Below are 12,232 nucleotides of genomic sequence, written 5' to 3' on the forward strand. Positions count from 1 at the left end.
TGCTGCTGTGCTTAATTGATGCTGCTTTCTTACTGTTTGTGCTATTCTGCTATCCGGGAACGTCCAATTTTAAGCCGGAATGCTGCCCGATTTTCACGGAAATTAGTTTCATTTTGACCTTTATTTCAGTTTTGGGCAAATTTCCGTTTCCTTTTTGACTTCCCGGATTTGCACAATCATGGTGAACATGAACCGCAATTTCTCGTTCAATTGAGCCTATATATCATCATATCACTAATCCACTTTTCTAACTCACTAATTTCTTTCACCATTTTACTTACACTCACTTTTAACCCTCTTTAACAATTCTTTCATGAATATGATGATATTAGTGCCTTTTGCATATGAGGTGTTACCTTTAATGAGGATTACGGTTTTGGTTCGGTCACTTATGCTTACTTGTTCACTTTTACATATTCAGTGCAACATCATGATTGCTCTTTGATAATGGTATCCTGAACATGTCTTCTTCGTTACATGCTACATGTTTTATATATTCTATCATATTTCTTTCAGGATGTCGGATAAAGGCAAAGCCATAGCCACCGCCTCTAAAAAGAGAAAACACTCTACCCCCTCCATTCCTTCCATCTACAAGAACTATGCTAGGAATCCATTGCAGGACGAGGATAAAGAGAATCAGCAGTTGCCTTCTACCAATCCTGGCAAATTCCCCAATCTCTACTGTGAGCTTCGGTTCTCTAGGTATCGAACCACGAAGCTAAATATTGAGAAGAAGTTGCTCCTACCTAATGATGTGAGACGGCGCATTAATGGTCGGATCCTTGAGTTGGGTATTGACTTTGTTGACCGGGATTTGGGTGACATTAATATCTCTTGGGTGAAGGAATTCTACTGCAACTTCTTCCGTCCGACCTTGGATTCAGTTCAGCTGAAGGGTAGAGAGATTATGCTCACCGAGGCCGCCATTGGGGAGGCATTACATTGCCGATACATTCCGCATGACCAGTGTGCCCATCATCAGGCTGAGATAGCCATCCATACCATGACTTTTGATTATGAGGCGCTTCGGCGCGTGATTGGGATACCGGAGGCTTCATGGGTTATGGATGCGGGCAACACCAAGCCAAAGGGGATGTTATTCACTCATTTGACTAGGGAGGCCAGGACTTGGCAGATGATCTTCGCCCACTACGTCCTGCCTACCACCCACTTTTCTGAGGTCCCCATGGAGATGCTTCTGCTGATCGGGTGTGTTATGGAAGGGAAGGATGTCTCCTTCCCTAGACTTATCCGACAGTGCATGTGGCGGGCGCATATTCGTGGCCCACTTCCGTTTCCTACATTGGTCACGAGTATGGCAGCCCTGGCTGATGTCCCGTGGTCAGATGATGATGTGCGACCACCACCAGCTGATGCAGATGACAGGGAGATTACTATCCCCTGGGGTGTTTGGGTGCACGAGAAGCCACCTGCTAGCCGCCGCTCTCGGGCTAGGGCTGTCATAGGGACACCTTCACCACCAGCCCCTGCAGCTGGACCATCCTCTTCTACAGCCGCAGCTCCTTCACCATCTACAGACCCTCCAGCAGCACCTGAGCCTACCTATCTCCTGGTCCAGCGTCTCTTCCGGTTCTTAGAGCGAGAGCGACACCATGTCAGATGCCGTTTGGATCGGATGGACCAGGCCCTTATCTCTCTGGGCGCCGAGCTACCTCCGCTTCCCGATTCTCCGGCCTCCGATGAGCAGGATCATCAGGAGGAGGACGCGGAGGCACCAGCTCAGCAGGATGCCCCTGACACTACAGAGCCAGCACATATGGAGGCACCACCTCAGACACAGGAGACTCAGCTGGTCCCATAGCCACAGTTAGAGCCAGAGCCTATCGTTGTACCTCCCACTAATCCTCCGGTTTAGCATCGAGGACGATGCTTGGTTTTAAGTGTGGGGAGGGCACCGGTAGCATTATTTGGGAACCGGTGAACTTTTTCGGCCTAGTTATCTCATTTTGCACATCCTTGTATATATTTTGATGCATTTGTATTTAGTTTGCTTTGGATACTTTTATTGCTTATTTTGGATTTTAGACATTTTGATGCTTCTAGATATTATTGGATGCTTTTGGATATTTTTAGATCTTTTGGATGATAGATTCCGTACTTTTAGTGGATTCTTCTTTATACATTTTGTTTATCTTTGTTTTTAGTTTGCGGTTGTGATTAGAAATCATGTTTTAAGTAAAACTTAGGCACCTTTTTTGCATATTATATTGATTCTAAGTGAAAAAGAAAAGGGTGAACTAAGAAAATTTTTGAACTTTTCAATCACAACAATGCTTAGTCAAACATTGAGGTTTTTCAAGGAGTTAAATATAGGGCATTAACCCAACTGATTGAAAAAAAAAAAGAAGAATTTTTGAAACTTGCTTGAATTTCATACCTTGTGAAGCATGTATTGAATTGAGAACACAAGCTTGTGAGACTTGAGCCTATTGATGTGGTTACATTTTATAACCATTTATTTCCCATTCTTGTGTGAAATTGTTCTCTTTCCATGATTATGACCCTTAATTTGCTTGATTCTATATATCCGTTTAATTCTTGTGTATGTGCATTTATATGATTGAGGCCATTATTTCATTTGCCACTTACCCAAATAGCCAACCTTTTACTCTCCATTGTTAGCCAATTTTGAGCCTATGCTTAACCAACTCATTCTTATTTTAGCTCATTACAAGCCCAAGGCGGAAAACCAATGAAAAGTCCTTGTTTGGATCCTTGATTGGCTTAGGCTAGTGAGAGTGTTTTATTATTCAAAGTTGGTGAGGCTTGGGAACATTGGATGGGATAAAAAGGGGCAATACACTTTTATGTTTAGGAATTGGGCACATATTCATGTATTAATCAAATGTAGAGACCTTATGCATTGATGTTCTTGTATTTAGTTTGAAAGAAGAAAAAGAAAAAATATATATATATAAAGGAAAGAAAAAAAAATGATGAAAAGAAAAAAATAAAATGAAAGAAAAAGAGAAGAAAAAAAAAAGAGAAAAAAAAAATAAAAGGGGACAAAATGCCCCAAAGTGAAGCTCACTAGGAATCAATGCACAAGTATTGAGAAATGAAAAGAAAATGCATGAGTATGTAACAAAAAGTGAAGAATGGGTAGTTAGAATAGCTCGCATTTGTATAGGTCATTAGATAGGTTGGGTGGGAAAGTCTATGCTAATCAAAGATTCAAATCCTAGCCCACTTGACCATAAATGATCCTACCTTGACCCTAACCCCATTACAACCTAAATGAAAGACCTCATGATGAATGTATGCATGCATTGAATAAATGTTGATTGTTAGAAGAAAATCAAATTTTGGAAAACATGATTAGAAGAGAATTGAGTGAATTAACCCTTAAACACTTGAGTGAATAGAGCGGATACACATCCGGTGAGGGTTCAAAAGTTCAATCACATGTGTTCACCCACATTATCTATATTCTTGCAAGTTTGAACTCTTTTTAACAATTCAATACAATTGTGGTTTGGACTTGGTCCTTATTACTTAGCTCTTGTACTTACACATGCTCTCTTGGGAATTGATTTGTTTGAACTAAGCATTTCCAATTGCTTTAGATAGTTGCATTTAGATAGGACTCATATAGTTTAGTTGCATTCAATAAATGCCACACCCCTTAGTTCCTTCTTATTTTAGCATGAGGACATGCTAAGGCTTAAGTGTGGGGAGGTTGACAAACCCCAATTTGACGGTTTGTTTTGCATTGAATTTAGAACATTTTGATAACCTTTTGTCACATTTAGCCTAAGAATTAGCATGGTTTTGTTATCTCTTCCATAATTGTGCTTAAGTGTAAAAACATGCTTTTTAAGCCTTATTTTGGTGAATTCTAGTTTCTGTTTGATTCCATAAGATGCCTTGATGTGTTTGCTAGTAACCTCAGCTTGAAATAGGCTAGGCATGGATCAGAGGAAGCAAGGAAGGAAGCATACAAGTGGAGAGAAGCATAAAAAGTCAAAGAAGCAAAGTCAGCCATGCACGCGCACGCGCACAAGGCGCTCGCGCGCACATTGCAGAATCGACCAGGGACGCGCACGCGTACCATGCGCGCACGCGCCGATGCTGGCACATGACCTCATTAATGCAACACGTGCCTGGCGATTTGAGAGGGTTTCTGAACCCATTTTTGGCGCCAAATTGCTAAGGGAAAGGAATAAAAGGATGAAGGATTAAGGGGAAGGCATCATTATCACTTAGGACTTTTCATACTTTTCATACTTAGAAGTGAGATATAATTAGTTTAGTTTTTGAGCTTTGTAGTTAGTTTCTAGAGAGAGAAGCTCTCTCTTCTCTCTAGAATTAGGATTAGGAATTAGGGTTAGATTAGGATCTCATAGTTCTAGGATTAATTCAAGTCTCCTTCTACTTCTACCTTCAATTGATGATTGCTACACTTTGGTTCTCCTCTCTATCCCTATTCTCTTGTTGTAATTTCTCTTATTTTGTTTCTAGGTTTTGTAATCATGATACTCTTGTTCTCTTTATTTTCTTTCAATAATGCAATTCGAGGTAATTCATGATAATTGTGATTTCCTTGATTGTTGTTGTTAATTCCTTTCAATAATTGTTGTTAGATTTCATTCTTGTTGTTGATTTACTATGTTCTTCTTTTATGCTTACCAAGTGTTTGATAAAATGCTTGTTTGGATTTCAGTATAGATTTTTGTTCCTCTTGGCTATGGTAGAGTAATTAGTGACACTTGAGTCATCTAACTCCTTTGTTGATTGATAATTGGAGAGATTGCTAATTGGTTTAGAGTACACTAAAGCTAGTCTTTCCTTGGGAGTTGGCTAGGACTTGTGGCTCAAGTCAATTTATCCACTTGACTTGCCTTTAATTAGTAAGGGTTAACTAAGTGGTAGCAATGAACAATTCTCATCACCATTGAGAAGGATAACTAGGATAGGACTTCTAGTTCTCATATCTTGCCAAGAGCTTTTATAGTAGTTATTTTATTTCCATTGCCATTTACTTTTCATGCCTCTCATCCAAAACCCCAAAATAACTCATAACCAATAACAAGACACTTTATTGCAAGTCCTTTGAGAGACGACCCGAGGTTTAAATACTTCGGTTTATAGATTTTAGGGGTTTGTACTTGTGACAAACAAATTTTTGCATGAAAGGATTATTGTTGGTTTAGAAACTATACTTGCAACGAGAATTCATTTGTGAAATTCTAAACCGTCAAGAATCCATTCGTCAAAATGGCGCCGTTGCCGGGGACTTGCAATGGTGTTGTGTTATTGGTTATTGTATATATGTGAATAGTGTGAATATCTCGCTTTTTTCTTTGTTTGCTAGTTTTTGTTAGTTTTATTTTGCTTTTCCACTATGAATTCTCACCTTGGCTATGAGTTTGGTTCTAATTGTGTTGTAGAAAATATGAACTTCAATGATGACACTCATTATGGATGGAACCAACAAAGATGGGAGGAGCCTCAAGGAATTGATCACTCCTATTGGCAACAATCTCCGGATACTTATAGGTATAATTACCATCCTAATACATGTCAATTCAATGGCTATGGTGACTCCTTTTGTGATGATCAAGCACCACCACCATATGCTTATGATTCTTATCCTCAACATGAACCTCAACCATACTCACAAGCCCCTTTCTACCAAGTACCTTTATGTGACCCTTATCCATCATATAACCAATCACCCATACCACATCCTTGTGATCATTATGAGGAAGAACCTTTAGAACCACCACAACCTTATCAAGATTACTACCATGAACCACCTCAACCTTCACCATCTCCATACCCTTACCAAGAAGAACCACCTTCCTACTATGAACCCTCTCTCCAAAATAATGAACCTTCCTATTCACCCCAAGCCCCAATAGACGATCCTCTCACTTTGTTACTCCAAGGACAAGAAGCCATGAAGTGGGATACACTTGAGTTTGTGACCAATTTGACCAAGGTGGTGCACACTTTAGCCCATCAATGCTTGAATACTCAAGGTACTTCCGTAACCACACGTGAAAAGTCAAAAGAAGAGCAAAGCATGAAGGAGAAATTGGAAAATTCGGTGGAGAAAGAGGAGTCAAATTTTGTATTGGAGCAACTAGAGGAAGCTATAAACAGTGAAGAAAAAGAAGAAGTGGTTGAAGATTTAGGAGATGTTGAAAGTCCAAGGGAATGTAGCATCATGGAGAACTCTTCCAAGAAGCTTGATATTGATGTTGAGGAAGGTGCGCAATCTCCAAGGCATATCATCGTTGGAGACTTGGAAGAAGTTTATCAAGAAATGGATTCAATCATAGATGAATTGCTCTCTATAATGGAATCCTCACCCGTTGGACATGGAGTTGAAATTATAGAAGAGTGTGCACAACCTCCCAAGGAAGATGAGAAGGGCATGGTGTATATTGAAATTGAAGGATATGAAGAGGTTGATCAAGAGATGACCTCATTCATCAATGAATTTCTATCCAAAATTGAATCGCCTCTCATTAAACAAGATGAAGTTCTTGAAGATAACACCAAGCCAAGTAAAAGGGAAAAGGTTGAAATTGAAGAAATTTGTCAAGAGGTGGAAATACACAAAGAAGAGCACAAGGAAGTAGACCTTGCATTGTCTAAGTGTGGGGAAGCCCCTCTTCCCAAGTCACCATTCAATACAACATTCAAGTGGGTAAAACTCTTATCCCTTAGCTTTAATTTCTCACTTGAATATGGTTTAATTGAAAATGATGGTCAACTTAGAGCTCTTTGTGGAGTTAAAAGTATAAGAGAGTTGTAAGCTCATGATGGTTGTAAGCTCAACATTCAAGAACAATGGTTGGTGTAGAACCAAATTGCATGGGTCTAGGAAGTTGTTTGGAAGCTTCTTTGAGAATTCTACAAGTCAACCACACTTATGTCAACCACCCGGAAAGAAAATGTATGAAGATCGAATCGAAGATGGGTGTGAAGATAAGATATGGGATCCCGGTTCGCTATGTAAAGACCAACTATGGGGACTCATATCTTGGGTAGAACTTTGCCCAAGCTTGACGAAAATGGTTGGAAATTCTGTCAACCAATTGAGAAGCAAGGATCCTTGGAGATTCAAGGATGAGTACAAACATAAGCCACCATGACAATGAGCCCCTCAAAATGTCCAACTTAAGGACTTAAACTAAAAGTGCTAGGTGGGAGACACCCTACCATGGTAAACTCTTTCCATTCTCTTTTAAATTTGCCTAATAAGTGATTTGAGTTACCATTGTAGGTAGATGTTTCATACAAATTTGTTTGTACAATTTAATTGTTAGCTTAGTCACATGCATGTTGTGTTTAGTAGTAGATGAATAATATCAAAAATTGCATTTTCTGTGAATTCTATGATGGTTGAGTGAATAAGAGTTGTGAACACTAAGGGGAGCACCCAGCAAAAAAAAAAAAAAAAAAAGAAGAGGGGGAGCGCAGACGCGCACTACGTGCGGGCGCGCCGACTGTTAGATCCTGGAAGTTCGCGCAGACGCGCACCTGCCGCGTCCGCGCCGATTTGCTGCTGCAAATGATTGGGCCAAACCCCAGAGAGTTAAGCCATTTCTGGGCTAGCTCTAGGCCCCAGGCTCAACCCCATCTGCGCAAGCGCACGCATCGCGCCAGCGCGCCATTTCACAAATTCGTCAATGTACGCGGACGCGCACTTGCCGCGTGCGCGTCCTTGCGCGGTGCCACCAAACTAGGCCATGGACCAGAGAGTTGGGCATGCCTCAAGCCCATTCTAAGCCTAAAGCCCAATCTCATGTACGCGTGCGCGCATGGTACGCGCACGCGCCCCTGCCTCATATGCCACCCTACGTTAGCGCGCACTGTACGCTCACGCGTGGATCTCCATCCCCCTCAGTTCACGCGGACGCGTATATGCCGCGTGCGCGCAAACCTCGTGGCGCGACTCCCGGGCCATTCTCCAGAGAGTTAGGCCTAAGTTGGGCCAACTCTAAGCCCCTGGCCCAACTCCATGCACGCGTGCGCGCACGGTACGCGCACGCGTCCTTTCCTCTTTCTGCTCATCCCCGCTTAAGCGCGTTGTACGTGCACGCGTAGGGACCACATTCTATCAATGGGTGCGGACGCGCAAGGTGCGCGCGCGCGCCAATTCAAAAATCGAGATAACCCTAGCTCGCGAAGCACACTGCGCAGTCGCGCACCCTATCCCCCCCAACCTCCATCTTCTTCTTCTCCTCACCCCAACTGTCATCGCAGCAGCAACACCGGCCGCCGCCGCACCATCTTCACCGCCGGCGACTCGCCCTCCCTCATCATCACCTTCTCTTCGCCCACTCACCACCACCCATTCTCTCTCTCTCTCTCACTCCTCTCTTCCTCCTCCCGGCCGAACTCCCACCGCGCCACCGTCTCCGCCTCCGCGCCACCATCACTGCCGTCCTCTCTCTCTCTTCCCTTCTCTCTTACTCCTCTAACCGACTCACCCTCTCACCATCGCCGTCCCTCCGCCCTTCAGTTTCTCGAACCACTGTGCCACCGTTCACGGCGGTGCCAGTCTGTCTCCGCTGCCCCTGCCCTATCGTAGTCCCCCCTTTTTCCATTTTCAGTTTTCCCGGCTCCCAGGTTCCTGCTCCATTTCTGTTAATTCTTTTCTATTTTTCCTTTTTATTTGTTCATTCATGTTTGTTCCTAGAATTGCATGTTAGTTAGCTAAATTCAAATGTTGTATGTTAGGATTAGTTAGAAATACTTGCGGTTAGGTAGCTAGGACTGGATAGAGGATTCTAGGCCTGATAAGTGCTCCGTATGTGCTTACTTGCTGTTTGTCTGTTTGAATGTTGTATGCTGATTTTGGACTGCTTTTTATGCACTTCTTGTTGCCTGAATGCTGTACCACTGCTGCTGTGCTTAATTGATGCTGCTTTCTTACTGTTTGTGCTATTCTGCTATCCGGGAACGTCCAATTTTAAGCCGGAATGCTGCCCGATTTTCACGGAAATTAGTTTCATTTTGACCTTTATTTCAGTTTTGGGCAAATTTCCGTTTCCTTTTTGACTTCCCGGATTTGCACAATCATGGTGAACATGAACCGCAATTTCTCGTTCAATTGAGCCTATATATCATCATATCACTAATCCACTTTTCTAACTCACTAATTTCTTTCACCATTTTACTTACACTCACTTTTAACCCTCTTTAACAATTCTTTCATGAATATGATGATATTAGTGCCTTTTGCATATGAGGTGTTACCTTTAATGAGGATTACGGTTTTGGTTCGGTCACTTATGCTTACTTGTTCACTTTTACATATTCAGTGCAACATCATGATTGCTCTTTGATAATGGTATCCTGAACATGTCTTCTTCGTTACATGCTACATGTTTTATATATTCTATCATATTTCTTTCAGGATGTCGGATAAAGGCAAAGCCATAGCCACCGCCTCTAAAAAGAGAAAACACTCTACCCCCTCCATTCCTTCCATCTACAAGAACTATGCTAGGAATCCATTGCAGGACGAGGATAAAGAGAATCAGCAGTTGCCTTCTACCAATCCTGGCAAATTCCCCAATCTCTACTGTGAGCTTCGGTTCTCTAGGTATCGAACCACGAAGCTAAATATTGAGAAGAAGTTGCTCCTACCTAATGATGTGAGACGGCGCATTAATGGTCGGATCCTTGAGTTGGGTATTGACTTTGTTGACCGGGATTTGGGTGACATTAATATCTCTTGGGTGAAGGAATTCTACTGCAACTTCTTCCGTCCGACCTTGGATTCAGTTCAGCTGAAGGGTAGAGAGATTATGCTCACCGAGGCCGCCATTGGGGAGGCATTACATTGCCGATACATTCCGCATGACCAGTGTGCCCATCATCAGGCTGAGATAGCCATCCATACCATGACTTTTGATTATGAGGCGCTTCGGCGCGTGATTGGGATACCGGAGGCTTCATGGGTTATGGATGCGGGCAACACCAAGCCAAAGGGGATGTTATTCACTCATTTGACTAGGGAGGCCAGGACTTGGCAGATGATCTTCGCCCACTACGTCCTGCCTACCACCCACTTTTCTGAGGTCCCCATGGAGATGCTTCTGCTGATCGGGTGTGTTATGGAAGGGAAGGATGTCTCCTTCCCTAGACTTATCCGACAGTGCATGTGGCGGGCGCATATTCGTGGCCCACTTCCGTTTCCTACATTGGTCACGAGTATGGCAGCCCTGGCTGATGTCCCGTGGTCAGATGATGATGTGCGACCACCACCAGCTGATGCAGATGACAGGGAGATTACTATCCCCTGGGGTGTTTGGGTGCACGAGAAGCCACCTGCTAGCCGCCGCTCTCGGGCTAGGGCTGTCATAGGGACACCTTCACCACCAGCCCCTGCAGCTGGACCATCCTCTTCTACAGCCGCAGCTCCTTCACCATCTACAGACCCTCCAGCAGCACCTGAGCCTACCTATCTCCTGGTCCAGCGTCTCTTCCGGTTCTTAGAGCGAGAGCGACACCATGTCAGACGCCGTTTGGATCGGATGGACCAGGCCCTTATCTCTCTGGGCGCCGAGCTACCTCCGCTTCCCGATTCTCCGGCCTCCGATGAGCAGGATCATCAGGAGGAGGACGCGGAGGCACCAGCTCAGCAGGATGCCCCTGACACTACAGAGCCAGCACATATGGAGGCACCACCTCAGACACAGGAGACTCAGCCGGTCCCATAGCCACAGTTAGAGCCAGAGCCTATCGTTGTACCTCCCACTAATCCTCCGGTTTAGCATCGAGGACGATGCTTGGTTTTAAGTGTGGGGAGGGCACCGGTAGCATTATTTGGGAACCGGTGAACTTTTTCGGCCTAGTTATCTCATTTTGCACATCCTTGTATATATTTCGATGCATTTGCATTTAGTTTGCTTTGGATACTTTTATTGCTTATTTTGGATTTTAGACATTTTGATGCTTCTAGATATTATTGGATGCTTTTGGATATTTTTAGATCTTTTGGATGATAGATTCCGTACTTTTAGTGGATTCTTCTTTATACATTTTGTTTATCTTTGTTTTTAGTTTGCGGTTGTGATTAGAAATCATGTTTTAAGTAAAACTTAGGCACCTTTTTTGCATATTATATTGATTCTAAGTGAAAAAGAAAAGGGTGAACTAAGAAAATTTTTGAACTTTTCAATCACAACAATGCTTAGTCAAACATTGAGGTTTTTCAAGGAGTTAAATATAGGGCATTAACCCAACTGATTGAAAAAAAAAAAGAAGAATTTTTGAAACTTGCTTGAATTTCATACCTTGTGAAGCATGTATTGAATTGAGAACACAAGCTTGTGAGACTTGAGCCTATTGATGTGGTTACATTTTATAACCATTTATTTCCCATTCTTGTGTGAAATTGTTCTCTTTCCATGATTATGACCCTTAATTTGCTTGATTCTATATATCCGTTTAATTCTTGTGTATGTGCATTTATATGATTGAGGCCATTATTTCATTTGCCACTTACCCAAATAGCCAACCTTTTACTCTCCATTGTTAGCCAATTTTGAGCCTATGCTTAACCAACTCATTCTTATTTTAGCTCATTACAAGCCCAAGGCGGAAAACCAATGAAAAGTCCTTGTTTGGATCCTTGATTGGCTTAGGCTAGTGAGAGTGTTTTATTATTCAAAGTTGGTGAGGCTTGGGAACATTGGATGGGATAAAAAGGGGCAATACACTTTTATGTTTAGGAATTGGGCACATATTCATGTATTAATCAAATGTAGAGACCTTATGCATTGATGTTCTTGTATTTAGTTTGAAAGAAGAAAAAGAAAAAATATATATATATAAAGGAAAGAAAAAAAATGATGAAAAGAAAAAAATAAAATGAAAGGAAAAGAGAAGAAAAAAAAAAGAGAAAAAAAAATAAAAGGGGACAAAATGCCCCAAAGTGAAGCTCACTAGGAATCAATGCACAAGTATTGAGAAATGAAAAGAAAATGCATGAGTATGTAACAAAAAGTGAAGAATGGGTAGTTAGAATAGCTCGCATTTGTATAGGTCATTAGATAGGTTGGGTGGGAAAGTCTATGCTAATCAAAGATTCAAATCCTAGCCCACTTGACCATAAATGATCCTACCTTGACCCTAACCCCATTACAACCTAAATGAAAGACCTCATGATGAATGTATGCATGCATTGAATAAATGTTGATTGTTAGAAGAAAATCAAATTTTGGAAAACATGATTAGAAGA

Source organism: Arachis hypogaea, chromosome 11, assembly GCF_003086295.3.
Source record: "Arachis hypogaea cultivar Tifrunner chromosome 11, arahy.Tifrunner.gnm2.J5K5, whole genome shotgun sequence".
NCBI lineage: Eukaryota > Viridiplantae > Streptophyta > Magnoliopsida > Fabales > Fabaceae > Arachis > Arachis hypogaea.